A 17,145-nucleotide genomic window follows, 5' to 3' on the forward strand; every position below is an offset into this window, starting at 1 on the left:
TATGTGATGGATTAAAAGACAAAGCCCAAAAGCTCACTAATAAGGCAAATGGTTATTCTGGACCTGACTGGACTGGCTGGATACTCTCTACCTGGGTGTCATGGCTTCTTCCAATCCTTAGTCTTCTGAAGCCTATCTTTCTCCTTCTCTTACTTGGACACTATGTTTTCTGATTAATATCTCAATTCCTATAAAATTGTATACAAGAGATAAGCAGTCAGTCAATATGACAAATATTCCTTATAACAACCCCATAATATCACCCCTTTCCCTGAGATCTCCCAGGAGTCTAAATTCTTTCCCATTTTTAAGTTTCCATGCTGCCCCCAATCCCGCTCGAAGAAGCCCTGTGAAACATTGCCCCATCATCCCTCTGTGCTGGCCTTCCTAATATTCCACTGCCCTCCACTCTTCACTTCTCTTTCCTTTATATTACTAATATAAAAAGACAGGAATGCGAGGTCTTTTAGGCCAACTGACAATGCCATGGACAGCATTGGTAACCTCTGTGACCTGCAGGTACACTCCAGATGACTTTCTGGAACTAGAAAGTCTGAAGTAACTGGAAAGCCACAAAAAGGAGAACGATCAACCCCTGTGGCACCTAACTGACCTTGAGACATTCTTCTATTATTCCTTATTCCCACCTCACCTGATAAGGTGACTGGACTTTGTAACCGTCCTTGGTCAACCTTGTGACTCCAGACCCTAAGACCCCCTCCCAGCTTGCAAAAACTGCCCTGAACTGTAACTTCTGTAACTTTCCACTGGCTAACACAAACCTATGAAACCAACTCCTATCCCACCGCCCTTCACTGACTCTTTTTCCACTCAGCCTGCCTGCACCCAGGTGAATAAACAGCCATGTTGCTCACAGAAAGCCTGTTTAGGGGATCGCTTCATTCAAAGCGTGTGTTTTAACAGTTTTAATTTTATCCCTTATATTTATTGAACACTTAAGTACTTGGACAAAAAATGTTTAACACTGTTGATGAAAAGAGTCAAATTCTAAAATATTTGAAGAATTTACTCTGAGCCAAATATGAGTGACCATGGCCCATGATACAGCCCTCAGGAGGTCCTGAGAACATGTGGCCAAGGTTGCTGGGGTATAGCTTGATTTTATGTATTTTAGAAATGCAATCGAATACATTTAATAAATACTTTGGTTTGGTTTAGAAAGGCAGAAAACTCAAAGCGGGGGCTCCTAGGCTATAGGTAAATTTAAACATTTACTGGTTGACAATTGGTTGAGGTTCTCTGAAGACTAGGGATTGATAGGAAGAAATGTTCAGGTTAAAGTTTAAAGATTGTGGAGGTCGAGTTTATTGTGCAGATGAAGCTTTTAGATAGCAGACATTAGAGAGAGCAGGTTGTAAATTGTTTTTATTGGACTTAAAAGATGCCTGGCTTTTAGCTGATTATCTCCTTGATCTGTGATGGAAGGAAGGAAAACAAAGGGAGAAGGGAATTCTCTATAAAATGTGGATTCTTCCTATAAGAGACTTTGCAGGGCAATTTTAAGGTATGGCGAGGAAATATATTTTGGGTTTTTTTTTTCCTTGTCTCATAATGTTATGTCAGAGTTAGATTGAAAAGTAATTCACAATACATAGTGTTAAATAAACCCCATCTGATGAGAATTTAGGGTTTGTAGGCCATGACTCCCTGGACCCTTTAAGTGGAAATTTGGGTAAGATAAAAAGAAATCAGAGCTTAGTCCTCAGTGCCCCTCTTGGCCAAAAAGCATTCCACAGAATTCATACATAGGCCAACAAAACAGCAACAGTTCTCACCACACTAGGAGGCTTATTCCTAGGTTGTTTGATTTGGTCATTTCGTGAGGTTTATGGAACTAGAAATGCTTATTCCTAGGGTAGTCCGATTGGTGGTAATAGATTCGAATATCAGCAATTTGGATAACGGGGGAGGACATGGTCTGACTTGAGTAGTAGCCCATTGTTTAAGGGGTGAGATGGAGTCAGGACTAGGGTTTAGTTTAAAAAAAAATTTCAGATCAGATCTGTTTTTTGAGCTATTATGATTCGAGTCCTTAATTGTGCCTTTTCTTCTGCTGTATTTGGCATAACATTTACAAGAACATGTTTAATGTTAATATACTAATAAATATGATAAAGATAGTGAAGGTTTGGGCATCCAAGATTACATGTAGAAGTAGAAGGCAGTAAACAACGTAATTATCCAGAAAAAAAAAAAAAAAACATACGCATTATTATATTTTTGTTAGACTTACAATGTGTTTCCCTTCTTTATTAAGAGTTATTTGGACCTTCTGATAAATCTTACTTGAGAATTGTAGGACCAACATTAAATTAGAATTTAATAAGTTTAATCTTTTTTCTAGATAATTTATCTTTATAGGTATAGCATCCTGAGGAGGGTATAAATTAAATGCAAGAATTCCCTGGTTCTTGGTGTTTAAATTGTTGTAGACTTCTTAACAGTAGATAAATCTATTTTTCTCCCCATTTTTGTATTGCTGGTATTTGGGAAAGAAAAGGTTTTGTTACAGGAGGTTATATAATTCTACAGTGTTATTTTTTTCTTGGAATGACTTCCTATTGCTGGGGGCCTAAAGAGTTAAAAGACTTATAGCCAATTAATTGTTTTAGACCAGATAGAAATCGATGTGGACAGGCATCTGTTACTTTTAAAAATTATTATTTTAAGTAAAAAGGCAGGTAGAAAAAAACAAAAACAAAAGAAAAAGCTATAAGACTGACTTATTTTAACTTTTATGTGTTGAGCTCTTGTGAGCTTGGTTTTTGTTACAGACTTATAGCAATTAGCCATACAAACATAATCATTGTTCTGAAAAATTAAATATATATAGAGAGAGATAAATTTATTTTTAAAACTCATAATTGGGAGTATTATACCTAGGAGGATTTGTTACAAGGTACTGTATCCTGTTAGTATATATTTTAATTTTATAGTAAGCAGACAATTTTTACAGTTGGGGTGGATGTAAAAGTGACACATAATAGTTTAGAAGGCAAACCAATTGTTTTACCAGCTGTTTAGGCATTTTTGTACCCCATTTTTGATTTGGAGGGTTTGATTTTGTTTTAACCTTATCCCTTAAAACTGGTCCTTACAATCTTAAGTTCCCACCTCTTTTGCAATAGTCCCTGGGCCTGGAGGGAGGCGCTTGTACAGTTTGAGCAGCAGAGCATTAGCAGTGAAACAGATCTGGGCCCAGTGGGATGCCAAATGAGAGAGATTTATGTCTCTGGTCTAGAATACCATAATTTTCGTTTTTTGGGAAGTAAAACAAAAAGAGATAAATAACATTTATAGTTTGATAGTTATAACAGTAACTTGTTTGTTACAGAAAAAGGAACCTACTCCTTCAGGGCACCAACTAAAAATATTAAGAAAAATTATAATTTGGTAATTTTTAGATGATTAGTGTAGTCAATAAATAATTTAATCTGTGCTTAAAACATGAGGGCTGAAATCTAGTATTAAGTGTTACACTTTGCCATTGAAACAATCCTTTCAGCAACCTTTTTTATTAAAGGGAATATTATAGCAAGGCCAATTTGTGGACAAGGTAAGTTTTAGGCTTATTACATTTGCCTGATTATTTGCATAAAATGCAACAAGAAATTGATTGGCCATGTAGAATTTTTTTTAAGTTGGTTTTACTGAAACTTTACCTAAAAATAGGTTATTTTAGTTTCAGTCTTGGTAAAATAACCAGTGTCTTTAATTGTTTTTTTAAAACATTATTATTGAACTTATGCAGACAACTATATTGCCATAAAACTACAATCTGAATTCTGGAGGACTCAGAAAGGTAAATCTGCTTACAAAAACACACATTACCCAAATAACTTAAAAGAAAAAGATATTTTATCCTTCTTTAGGTAGAGCAGCAGCTTTTGAAACAAGATGTGTGTTTACCTTGGAAATGCCATTTACAAACCAAACAGCTTACCAGAGCTATTGGGCACTGGAATTTAGCAGCTCTTTACAAATCAGTACAAGAGGCTTTTTGCTTATTAGGTAGCAAGATTTTATATAAGCCATTTTTATTTTATTATGGAACTTTTTGGGAAACATTACTTCCATTAATATAGGGATAGCTTTAGTTAATATCCCATAGCAAAACAGTAAATGTCTCATCAAGTAGCAAATGTCTCATCTCTAGCTCAGTCACTGTTATTAAAAAGGACTTAGTTTTTGCTATTAACCCTGATAAATGCTCAAGACACACAAAAGGCTATGTATGCAGTGGAGAATTTACATGAGGAGATTTGCATGTCTTTGGTTTTATAGTATTAGAAAGGGGAAAACATTCCCAGTTAGATATAGTACCTATTTTTATAAGTCATTTAGGTAAAAGTGGTTATAACTAACTTACACAAAGTTTGTTTAAACGTCTTACATTTTATAATTCTACTAATCTGTATGTTTTTACGTTCTTATTCTAGGAAGCCTGTTTACTCCCAGACCGTTTTATCTTTTCTGGTGAAAATGGTTTGGGTTCCCAAAAGAGGGTCCCACCTGTAAGACCTATGAGGGATAGCAGATTTGATAAGGCTTCTTAAATAGATCTATGATTCTGTGGGAGGGGCACCCATATAAAAAAGGCCCCTTTAACCCCCACATTGACCAAGACCTGGAATAATAAACATATTAGGTAGGAGAATATCCCAGTTATCATAAAGCTAGTCCAACATGGCTTGCATATGAAACTTATTAATTGCTTAATCTGGGGTACTTTACTTGGTATTTAGTAGGGAAAGTTGGGCAGTCCCCCTCTCAGGGCAAACAGACTTTCTAATGGCATTATCTGGCCTATTAGGCTGATTGCTTTTTCAGGAATAGCTCCCTGTGAAGCAGTAACTGCTCAGTAATAAGCTCTGGATCCTGCATTAATTCAAACAAGCTCTTAAATTTTGTAGGATTTAAAATTAAGAATTTTGTTTTTAAAGTGGTTATTTTTACAATCCACTAAAATTTTTGTTTTTTTTTAAGTTGAATGATACTAATTTACAAAATGGAAAAATTCCTTAACATTATACCCTTTGGTTTTTAAATAGGTACTTGATTTTTCCCTTTCCCCATACGGACTATTTTCTTGGTAACCACAGGGCTAAGCGTTTTGTTGCCCTAGATTTTTTTTTTCCATTTAGTCTTATCTGTATAATTTCCTTTATTATAAAGCAAGATTTAAACAGTTTCTTAACCAACAGCCTTACATGTTTTGAAAATTGACATCTTTATGTTTTATAAAATTTTAACAAAAGCTTATTTTAGGCTTTTACTATTTTAACTTTTTAGTAATCCAAATTTCCAGTGAGGGGGAAAATTCTGAGGATTTTAACATGACATTAAGAATTTTAAATTGCTAGAAAGTTTTAAGATTAAATTTACCAAATTAATTTTTATAAAAGATTATCAAGGTGATATAAATTAAAAGGCATCTAAGCTAGCTTTTACCAATCTGATAAGCACTTACTTTTTTTAAAGTTATTTGATTAGAGCACTTTTACGTAGTTTGGAAGTGAAATATTACTTCCATATGACACATATAATGATAGAGGTATAACAGGTATGCAGAATAAAAGGCATATTTAAAAGATACTATATTTGCCTGTTTTCAAAAACAGTTTTTTTCCCTTACTTAGATAATTAGTAAAAGTTACAGGAGTCAACAAAAGGTGAAGGAGAGAGTTGTCACTTAAGGACTTTTTAAAAGATAAAGAGTGGTACTTAAGGATATCAATCCGAAGAATGTTTTAAAAAACAGATTATGGAATTTAAAAATTTTTAAACTTTTTGCAATAAAAATAAGTCAATATTTGTAATAAAATCTTGTTTTAACCAATTATGGGTTTGTATTAGTGTATATTTTTTCAGTATTAAATGCAATGCCAATTTTTAGAAATATGATTTCTTTTTAATTATAGCCAACTGAATTACACAACCCCCTTAAAAATTCCTTTTACTAACCTTATTTTGACTTACATAGAACATTCACAATGATTAGACTTTTTGTTTTGCCCTAAATATTTTTCTTTCTTGGACAACCTAGCTATTTTATTTTAGGTCAAAAATTCACCATACAAGATTCTTTTTCAAATAAAATTATTTTTCTTTTTACCTTCTTTACCAATTTTTTTTTTTTTTTTTTTTTTTGAGACGAAGTCTCACTCTCATTCCCTAGGCTACAGTGTGCAATGGTGCAATCTCAGCTCACTGCAACCTCCGTCTCTTGGGTTCAAGTGACTCTCCTGCCTCTGCCTCCCAAGTAGCTGGGATTACATGTGCCTGCCACCATGCCTAACTAAGTTTTGTATTTTTAGTAGAGACAGGGTTTTACCATGTTGGCCAGGCTAGTCTCAATCCCTTGACCTCGTGATCAGCCCACCTTGGCCTCCCGAAATGCTGGGATTATAGGCCTAAGCCACCATACCCAGCCCCAAAATATCTTTGTATAACTTGAGCTTTCTTTACATCTCTTATTTCCTAATTGTTTTTTTACCTTGTTTTATACATAATCCTTAAATAAGGTTTGGATTAGACAAAGATAGTTAACCTCTAATAACAATGTTAAAAAATGTTTTTCTATAATTTTTAAATTAGAAATTACCCGATACTTCATATCAAATAATAACCTTAGATCCTAAATTATTGAGGGATTGTGTTAGAGAAACTTCCCTGGTTGGCTAGGGGCTTTGTTTCCACTTTTCCCACCTCTGGCCGGCCAGTGGCTGTGTTCCCAGTTTTCCTGCCTCTGGCTGGCTAGGGGCTTTGTTTACAGTTTTCCTGCCTCTGGCTCTTAGGGGCTTTATGGGCAGGGACTTTTCCTGCCTCTGGTCCCTGGAAGCAGAGGCTCAGTAACTCAGGGTTGAAAACAGTAGCCAATCTGGTAAAGGATTCAAAGATTAATTAATCCAGAGAGAGGTTGAAAACATCCTTCTCATTGGACGAGAACAAGAATGGGAAGGGAATAACTCAGGGGTATACTCTCTAGTGCTGGAGCCTGTAGTGGCGCCCCCTCCAGGTCCCTTTCCGCAGTGTGGAAACTGTCCTTTTGCTCTGCCTAATAAACCACTAGCACACACTCTGGGTCCATGAGTCCTGTTTGAGCTGTAGCACTCACTGTGACACGGAGGCCCCTTCCCCATTCTTCAGGGTTAGAGAGGCCAAGAACCTAAAATCCGGTCACAGCTATTGCAGTTACATCTGTTGGCGAGCCAGCTGGGAGGACTGAATTGTAGCGTGGTAACTCTGGACCCCTTTCACTTGCTAATCTGTCCTTTTTCTTCTTCTAAATTAGTAAGTAGGTAAATTACTGGGCATCTGTTGGCTGGTTAAAAGGGACAAGCGTGGCTGCCTGACTAAAAGACGGATCTATCAGGCTTTCTGGGAAAGTGATCTCTAACAAACAGCCCCTGCTCTTCAGAACTTGGAGCACTGGTTTGCCTGGAATCAGTTCTCTGTCTCCGCTCTTTCTTTCTCTGTGCTAACCCAAGAGTCCGTTAGGGGTAATGAGCAGTGGTCCTGAACTCCTGGTTCAATCGGTTGAGGTTACAGCCTTGCTTAGACCCCCTAAGAGACAGCTGCCTATGCAAGTGCCACCAAGTCTTTCAGACCCTGATCAGATATCCATGAGGAAAACTTGTTTCAGGCTCTTTCCTCTAAAATATTTCCTATACCTGATGCCATTACCCTTCTTCGTAGAACCCTGGGGCTCTTGGGGTAGCAGTCCAGGGACCCTTGCCCATAGTGCCCTCAGGCCTACACCTATGAGGACCACCTACAGTTTAAATACACAGGACTGCTTTCCTTTGTCCACTGTGCTAGGTTATGTCCTAACAGAGCCAGGGTCTATCAGTGGGTACTGGAGGCTATAGGATATTTTATTTTTTGTCACCCACAATTTCTCAATCCAGCAGAATGGTGCCAGGATCCTAAAACTTACAATGACTCATGCTTAGGATTGGCCCTCTGTACTGCAGAATTTCTCCATCTAGGGCACCAGTCAGACCTGGTCTTAGACTAAAATAATTAATTACAGGGCCCACAGTGATAGCACATACTCCTATAATGGAAAGTGGGGAGAAAGACTTTGGTTCAGAGGGCGTTGTCCCGGCCTTGGCCTTGTGGCCAGCCATTACCTTCTTTATTATGTTTAGAGACCCTTCTCAAGAAATTTATCCACTGGGGCAGTTTTATGTTCAAGCCTATGTTAATTGGACCCTTGCTAGGGAATATAAATGGTGCCCATCACCCTCACTGGCCTAGTTCTTCAAGGACATGTGGTACAGGGCCACTGAACCTGACAGTCCCCCATGTCCTTTAAGGTGGCCAAGATAGACAGTGAGGACATGGCCATTACGCTGGCAGTTGTGAATAAACTTGGCAAATGGGAAAGGCCCACGAGATGATCATGCATCTAGGTTGCAGGAAAAACTACAAAGTGCTGTACAACTGGGGGATGCCCCAGGGCTGGCAGTTGCAAGAGATAACCAGGGATGTGGGCATCCCTGTGTTCAATTTCAGATGGGGGCTACCTTCCCAAGGCAAAAATCACCCTTAAAGTATATCCTGGATAACCGGGACCAAAGTAACCCACAATCTTTGAAGAAGCAGCAGCAGCTTATCTTCTTCTGCAGCATGGCCTGGCCACAATACTCTCTTCAGAATGGAAAATCCCGGCCACCTGAGAGAAGTATAAATTGTAACACCCTTCTACGATTAGACCTTTTCTGTAGGAGGGAAGGTAAATAGATTGAAGTCCTTTATGTGCAAGTTTTCTTTTCTCTACAGGATAATCCTCAGCTATGTAAGGCTTGTAACTTACGTCCTACTGGCCACCCCCCAGGAATATCCCCATACCCAAGACTCTGTGGCTCCTTCTTCCACCGATACTCACAGGTTCTCCCCAACTCCTATGACCCAAGAGGTATGAGGGAAAGCAGAAATGACCAAGGCACCACAGGCTACTAAGATGCCCCAACTCTGCCCTCTACAGACTGTTAGGAGGAGAATTTGGGCCAACCAAAGTACATGTTACCTTTTCACTTACTGACTTAAAGAAAATCAAGGTGGACTTAGGAAAATTTTCAGATGACCTGGACAACTACATAGCTGTTCTACAGGGCCTGGGTCAACCCTTAGAACTAGATTGTTACTGCTTGGTCAGACTTTAACCAGTAATTAGAGATATGCCACTCTAATCGCAGCTCAAAAGTTTAGGGACACTTGCTACCTTAGTCAAGTGAATGACAAAATGATGCAAGAGGAAAAGGATAGATTCCCTACAGGCCAACAGCCATCCATAGGTCAGACCCTCACTGGGATCCTGACTCAGAACATGGGGCCTAGAATCCTAAGCACCTACTGGCCAGCATACTTAAGGGATTAAGACAGACCAGGAAGAAGCCCATGAACCGTGCAATGTTATTCACCATAACTCAGGGAAAGGAAGAAAACCCAACAGCCTTCCTTGAGTGGTTATGAGAGGCCTTAAGAAAAGATACCTCCTTGTCACCAGACTCCATTGAGGGTCAGCTAACACTAAAAGACCAATTTATTATGCAATCAGCAATGGACATTGGAAGAAAACTTCAAAAGCTGGCCCTAGGGCCAGAACAAAGCCTAGAATCATTACAAAATCTAGCAACCTCAGTGTTTTATAACAGAGACCAGGAGGAACAGGCTGAAAGGGACAGGAAGGACAAGAAAAAGGCCATGGCCCTAGTCATGTCCCTTAGGCAGGCAGACCTAAGAGGCTCAGAAAGGGGAAAGGCTTGGGTTAGCTGCCAGTCTGACACAGCTTGCTACCACTGCAGCCTACCAGGACACTTTAAGGAAGATTGTCCCAAGAGGAATAGACCACCTCCTCATCCTTGCCCACTGTGTCAAGGGGACCACTGAAAGAAACACTGTCCCAGGGAAGAAGTTTCCCAGGGCCTGAGATGGCTAACCAGATGACCCAAGAGCAGGAATGAGGGTGTGCAGGGCAAACACCAGCACATGCCATCACCCTCACTGACCCCTGGGTAAAGCTAACCACAGAGGGCCAGGAGTTCCATCTCCTCTTGGACACTGACACGGCCTTCTCAGTTTTGCTCTCCTGTCCTGGATGGTTGTCCTCCAAGTCTGTAACTACCTGAGGAGTCCTAGGACAAGCAGTCTCCGGTATTTTTCCCAGCCCCTAAGCTGTAACTGGGGAGATGTACTCTTCTTGCATGCATTCCTCATCATGCGCAAAAGTCCCACTCCCTTACTAGGGTGGGACCAGCTAGCTAGAGCATGAACCATTCTCTATATGAATATCAGGGAGCAGATCCCTCTCTGCTGCCCATTATTTTAAGAAGGGATTAATCCCAAGGTTTGGGCAATGGAGGGACAATTTGGACAGGCAAAGAATGCCTGCCCAATTCAAATAAAGCTACAGGATCCCACCTCTTTTCCTTACTAAACACAGTACCACTTAAGACCAGAGACCAAAAAGGGGTTACATTTCACATTGTAAAAAAATGTGAAAGCTGAGTCTAGTAAGAACCTGTAACAGCCCTTGTAATGCTCAAATTTTAGGAATACAAAAACCTAATGGACAATGGAGACCTGTGCAAGATCTCAGGCTTATCAGTGAAGTAGTGATCCATTTATACCCAGATGAACCAAACCTATACACCTTCCTCTCTCAAATATCAGGAGAGGCACAATGGTTTACAGTCCTGGACCTTAAGGATGCTTTTTTTCTGTGTTACGTTACATCCTGACTCCCAGCTTCTGTTCAACTTTGAAGACCCTTTAGACCACACTTCTCAGCTCAGCTGCACGGTGTTACCCCAGGCCTTTCAAGATAGCCCTCAACTGTTTGGCCAGGCTTTGGCTCAGGACCTTAGTCATTTTTCACATCCAGGTAGGCTGGTCCTCCAATACGTGGATGACTTACTTTTAACTGCTAACTCCAAAACCCAGTGTCAACAGGCCACCCAGAACCTCCTAAACTTTCTGGCCACCTATGGATATAAGGTTTCCAAACCAAAACCCAACTTTGTAGGCAACAGATAAAATACCTAGGACTTGTCTTATCCAAAGTCACTTAGACCCTTGATGGAGAACATTTCCAACCCACACTAGACTTCTCCCATCCAAAAACCTTAAAACAGCTGTGGGGGTATTTAGGAATAACCGGTTTCTGCCTATCGAGGATTCCCAGATATGGTGAAATAGTCAAACCCCTATACACGCTAAGGAAATCCAAGAAGCTAACACCCATCTAATACAATGGGACCCTATGGCTGAGGCAGCCTTTCAGACCCTGTAGCAGGCATTACTGCAATCTCCAGCTCCAAGCCTTCCTACAGAAATGACTTTTCCTTATATGTTATGGGAAAGTCAGAAGTGGCACTTGGGCTTCTCACCCAGACTCAGGGGACCACACCACAACCAGTGGCATACCTAAGTAAGGAAAATAGATGTAGTAGCAAAAGCCTGGCCACACTCCTTGTGGGTAGTAGCCGCGGTGGCTATATTGGTCTCAGAAACCATTAAAATAGTTCAGGGAAAAGATCTAACCATATGGACTTCACATGATGTAGCAGGAATTCTGGCCTCTAAAGGAGACTTATGGTTGTCTGACAACCACTTACTCAAATATCAGGCCTTAATGCTCAAAGGGCCTGTACTTCAGTTACATACATGTGCAACCCTCAATCCAGTTACTTTTCTTCTCAAAGAACGGGCAGAGAACATGACTGTCAGCAGGTCACAGCCCAAAACTACGCAGCCCGAGAAGATCTCTCAGAAACTCCTCTAGCCGATCCTCACCTTAACCTATACTGACGGAAGTTCATTTATGGGAAATGGAGTTCAGAAGGCAGGATATGCAGTAGTCAGTGATCAAACGGTGTTTGAAAATAATCCCCTTCCTCCAGGAACCAGTGACCAACTGGCAGAACTAGTAGCCTTCACTCGAGCTCTAAAATTAGGAAAAGGAAAGAGAACAAACATATATACAGATTCCAAATATGCTCACCTGGTTGTCCATGCTCATGCTGCCTTATGGAAGGAAAGAGAGCAATTAACCTCAGCAGGAACTCCCATTAAATATCATAAAGAAATTTTAGACTTATTACAGCCTGTCCAACAACCCAAAGAGGTAGCAGTCTTGCACTGCTGAGGCCACCATAAAGCAGATGAAAAGGAAGCAGAGGGCAATCTCTGAGCTAACGCAGAGGCAAAAAGGCAGCTAAACAAGATTTCACAGAAGAACCTTTAAAATATGGGAAAACCCTCTCCAGGGGATTAGACCTCAATACCCATCAGAAGAGGTAGAATGAGCAACCTCCCAGGGACATAATTTTCATCCTTCAGGATGGCTAGCTCCTGAGGAAGGAAAAAGTACTCCAACCTGCTGCTAGCTGGTAGAAAATACTTAAAACCCTACATCATACATTCCATATGGATATAGAAAATACATATTGAATGGCAAAACTATATTTACAGAAAAAGGTCTCTTCAAGACTGTCCAACAAATACTCAAAGGATGTAAAATATGCCAGAAAAACAATCCTTTGGCACATCGCAAAGTTCCTCCTAGGGAACAGTAACCAGTCATTACCCAGGTAAGTACTGGCAAGTGGACTTTACCCATATGCCTAAGTCTCAGTCCACTGTTGTTAGTATGTGCAGATACCTACACAAACTGGGTTGAGGCTTTCCATTGTAAGACAGAAAAGGCCCAAGAAGTAATGAGTCCTGACTAATGAAATAATCCCTAGATTTGGACTCTCTCACTGTCTTCAAAATAATAACGGCCCCGCCTTTACAGCTGCAGTAACCCAATGAATTTCCAAAGCCTTAGGAATACAATATCATCTCCACTATGCTCAGAGGCCTCAGTCCTCAGGAAAAGTTGAAAAAAATGAATGAAATTCTTAAGAGACACTTAAAAAAACTGGCACAAGAAACCCTCCTCTCGTGGCTCACTCTGTTACCAATAGCACTCTTAAGGGCTCAAAACTCTCCTCAGAAAATAGAACTCAGTCCCTATGAGATGCTTTATGGATGACGCTTTCTCACCAATGATCCTGTATTAGACAAAGAAACAACAGATCTAATAAAAGATATAACCTCCTTGGCTAAGTACCAACAGGCAGTTAAGACCTTACCTGAAGGACACCCTAGGGGAAAAGGGAAAGTTATTCTGCCCTGGAGATTTAGTGTTTGTCAAGCCTTTCCCCTCCAACTCTCCCTCCCTAAGTCCATTTGGGAAGTACCATGTTCAGTCATTTTGTCTATACCAACAGCAGGTAAGGTGGGAATTGACTCATGGATCCATCACACTTGACTGAAACCTTGAATGCCTCCTGAAGAAGATCATAAGCCCTCCGCTCCACAGCCTGAGGTTCCAGGAGGCTGCCCTTCAAGCCATTAGAGGGTCTGCAGTTGTTTTTCTGACAAGACCCTCAGAAAAGTAGCTCTCATGAGTCTAACATGCTGGCATTGACAGAAATATCACTCTTAACTTTACTATTTGCAACCAGACTCTATGTGGTTGCTCCTAAGGTTGCCCACATCCCATAGACTCTCCATATTCATGGCTTTCTGTGTAATTACACTTCTAATAGCTCTCCTTCTCTCCTTCTGATATTATCACTCCCTTACTATGACCTCACTTGTGGTCTTCATTATCCTCTTTGCTGCCTGTCCCCTGCTTTACTCCCATCCCTCCTGCAAATGCATCCAAAGGGGTTACAACTGAAACAATATTGGACAGGCAACAAGTCCACTCTCTGGTTGGTCTTGAGGATTAGGTTGACAGGCCTCCTTTATATCCTATACTTATATGCACAAAAATTTCTATACAACTGCTTCCCTGTGCACATACAACTCGTACTCATATATGGACAGGAACAATAACCAGGCCTAACTGTCCAGCTGCTAAGGGAACCACCACCTGCTGGACACATTTTACCCACGTTGGGACTGCAGATGGGGACGGAGTTCAAGATCAGGCACAGGAACAGCATCTCAAGGAAGTAATCTCTAGCCTAGGCAAACCACAAAGTACCCCGAGTCCCTACAAGGGCCTGGACCTTTCTAAGCTGCATGAGACACTTCGCACACACTCCTGTATGCTCAACTTATTTAACACCACCCTCACAGGAAAGCGTGAGGCCTCCTCCAATAACCCAGCTGATGGTTGGATGTGCCTTCCACTATGCTTCAAACCATATATCCCAGTTCCAGTTCCATACTTATGGAATATAACTAACCTACCCTCAAATCATATGGGGCTTTTAGGTCCCTTGGTCACCAATCTACAAATTCCATCTACCCTAAACTTCACTTGTGTGAACTTTACTAACAACTACAATGCTTGTCTATGCCTAAACCGTATTACCTTACCCCTGGGCCTCTAGTGCATAGCACTGGGCTTATTCTTTGTTTGTGGCTCCTTAGCCTACCACTCTCTAAACAATACCCCAGGGGAAATATGCCTCCTCTCCTTCCTAGTGTTCCCCTATGACCATTTTCACCGATTCTCAATTGCAGAGTCTTCTGTTGCCCAGGTCATGCCATACTTGAACCCCAATTCTTCCATTTATAGTGGGGGCTGGAATAATAGGTGGGCTTAGTACTGGCTTTGGAGGAATTACTACTTCTACTCAGTTTTACTATAAGCTATCCCAGGAATTAAATAATGACATGGAAAAGTTTGCTGATTCTCTGGCAACTCCACAAAAGCAGCTTAACTCTATAACTGCCAGGGTTCTTCAAAATTGAAGAGCACTGGGTCTGTTAATGGCAGAGAAAGGAAAAACTTGTCTTTTAGGAGAAGAATGCTGTTACTTTGTAAACCGATCAGGTATCGTCCTAAACAAAGTTAAAGAACTCAGGGACCGAACAGAATGCAGGGCTAAGAACCTCCAAGAAGTAGGATCATGGAGCTTGCTTAACTACTGGCTACCCTGGCTCTCCCTTCTCCCAGGCCCCTTAATAATCATCCTATTATTGCTTGCTTTGGGCCTGTCATCTTTAACTTTGTCAAATTAGTTTCTTTCAGAGTTGAGGCCATGAAGCTACAAATGGTCCTGCAAATGGAACCCCAAATGTCCTTGGCTCATGATTTCTATCATGGACCACTGGATCAACCTGCAACCCCAGAAGACTCCCCTCTGTAGGAAACCTCAATTGCAGGGCTCCTTCTATATCCTAGTTCAGCAATAAGTAGTTGGGGCGATTGACACCCATGTTCCAACAGCAGTTGGGCTTTCCTGCTCAGGGGACTGAGGGACTGGGTTAGAAGAACTTCCCTGGTTAGCTAGGGACTTTGTTTTCACTTTTCCTGCCTTTGGCAGGCCAGGGGCTTTGTTCCCAGTTTTCCTGCCTCTGGCTGGCTAGAGGCTTTATTTACAGTTTTCCCATCTCTGGCTCTTAGGGGCTTTGTTTAAGGTCAGAAACTTTTCCCACCTCTGGCTCCTGGAAGCAGAGGCTCAGTAACTCAGGGTTTGAAAACAGTAGCCAATCTGGTAAAGGATTCAAAGATAATTAATCTAGAGAGAGGTTGAAAAAAACCCCTCTCATTCCACAAAAACAAGAATGGGGAGGGAATAACTTAGAGGTATAATCTGCAGCCATTGGAGCCTGCAGTGGCACCCCCTCTGGGTCCCCTTCCAAGGCGTGGAAACTGTCCTTTCACTCTGCCTAATAAACTGCACTACCACACACTCTTTGGGTCCATGAGTCCAGTTTGAGCTGTATCACTCACTGCAACACCAAGGCCCCTTCCCCATTCTTCGGGGTTAGAGAGGCCAAGAACCTAAAATGCAGTCGCAGCTAATCTGGTTACATTATGACGTTTGTTTACAAGAATTTATTCTATTACACTTACTCGATTAATCTTGTAGTTTACCTAATTTATAAAAAACTATGATACAAATATTTAAGGTATATTCCTATTAACCATTTTTATAACTGTGAATTTTAGCAATAAATTAGGAATAAAAGTAAATTACTAATTTTAGTAATAAATTAGTAATAAAACTTATGGTTAAAGGGTATTTATACCAATAACTCAGTATTTAGTTGTTTTCATTTAAGCTAACAATATTTTATAAGCATATACAAGCAAAGATCATTCTGTTTTGGGCTGGGCTTTATTGTTTATAGCCCTTATGGCAAATCTTATAGTATTCTACAGGAATAAACATGAAACTACATGATCAACAGATGCAAACAAACTGCTAACAATTCTAAAGACATTGCTGATAGTATGTTACCAATAATTTTAATGCTGGCATATTTTGTAAAGATCTTACTTAAATCAAACGAACTTGAAAGAGCATTTGACTAGTCTTCTGTTTGTTTTTCTTAGTATTCGAGTACTTTATGTAAGCCACTCCATTAAAGTTCTTTATATATTTTTCATGGTGAAAATATTGTATACACACACATTAATATATAGATGTATTTAGGCATTCCAATAGAAGTATTTTATAGATTTATAAAATACTTTTTATTTTATAGATTTATAAAATACTTTTTATTTTATTTTCTATTTTAGACTTTTACGTTTTTTAATAATATGTTGCATCACCCTAGACAGTAGTTAGCTAAATAGCCCTAAATTTCCATATTAAAAGAAACAACTCAAGTGAAGATTAGATAGCAAAATTTACATTATAAGGTATAAGGAGAAAAAGTTTGGTGTGCTAGAGGGAAACTAAAACATTTAGCTGCTAATTAAACATAACATTCCTTTAAATATACACATGCATATATACATACATACACATACACACACAAAGATCCTCTAGCTTTACTTTAGTACTTTGGCCATGAAATGAATATAAATTTGCTGGCTTGCAAAACACACACGCACACACACACACACACACACACAAACTGATAGATCCAAACAGCAGTTGTTATTTATCTCAGTAGAAAAGTAACAGATTTGGCCAGGTGCAGTGGCTCAAGCCCATAATCCCAGCACTTTGGGAGGCCGAGGCAGGCAGATCACGAGGTCAGATCACGACCATCCTGGCCAACATGGTGAAACCCCGTCTCTACTAAAAATATAAAAAAAAATTAGCTGGGTGGGGTGGCACACACCTGTAGTCCCAGCTATTCAGGAGGCTGAGG

General features: G+C 40.1%; 1 long non-coding RNA gene across 1 annotated transcript in view; it reads left to right on the forward strand.

The window, feature by feature from the left end:
* The first annotated feature begins 811 nt into the window (after positions 1 to 811).
* The window catches only part of LOC116531167, an 18,992-nt gene continuing 2,658 nt past the window's right edge, over positions 812 to 17,145 (forward strand). The window contains exons 1-2 of the long non-coding RNA XR_004260300.1: positions 812 to 914; positions 11,472 to 11,476. This is a non-coding gene — a long non-coding RNA (uncharacterized LOC116531167). The remainder of the gene's footprint in view (positions 915 to 11,471; positions 11,477 to 17,145) is intronic.

Source organism: Sapajus apella, unplaced genomic scaffold (assembly GCF_009761245.1).
Source record: "Sapajus apella isolate SASKATOON/1434 unplaced genomic scaffold, GSC_monkey_1.0 scaffold3, whole genome shotgun sequence".
In the NCBI taxonomy this organism is placed as follows: Eukaryota; Metazoa; Chordata; class Mammalia; order Primates; family Cebidae; genus Sapajus; species Sapajus apella.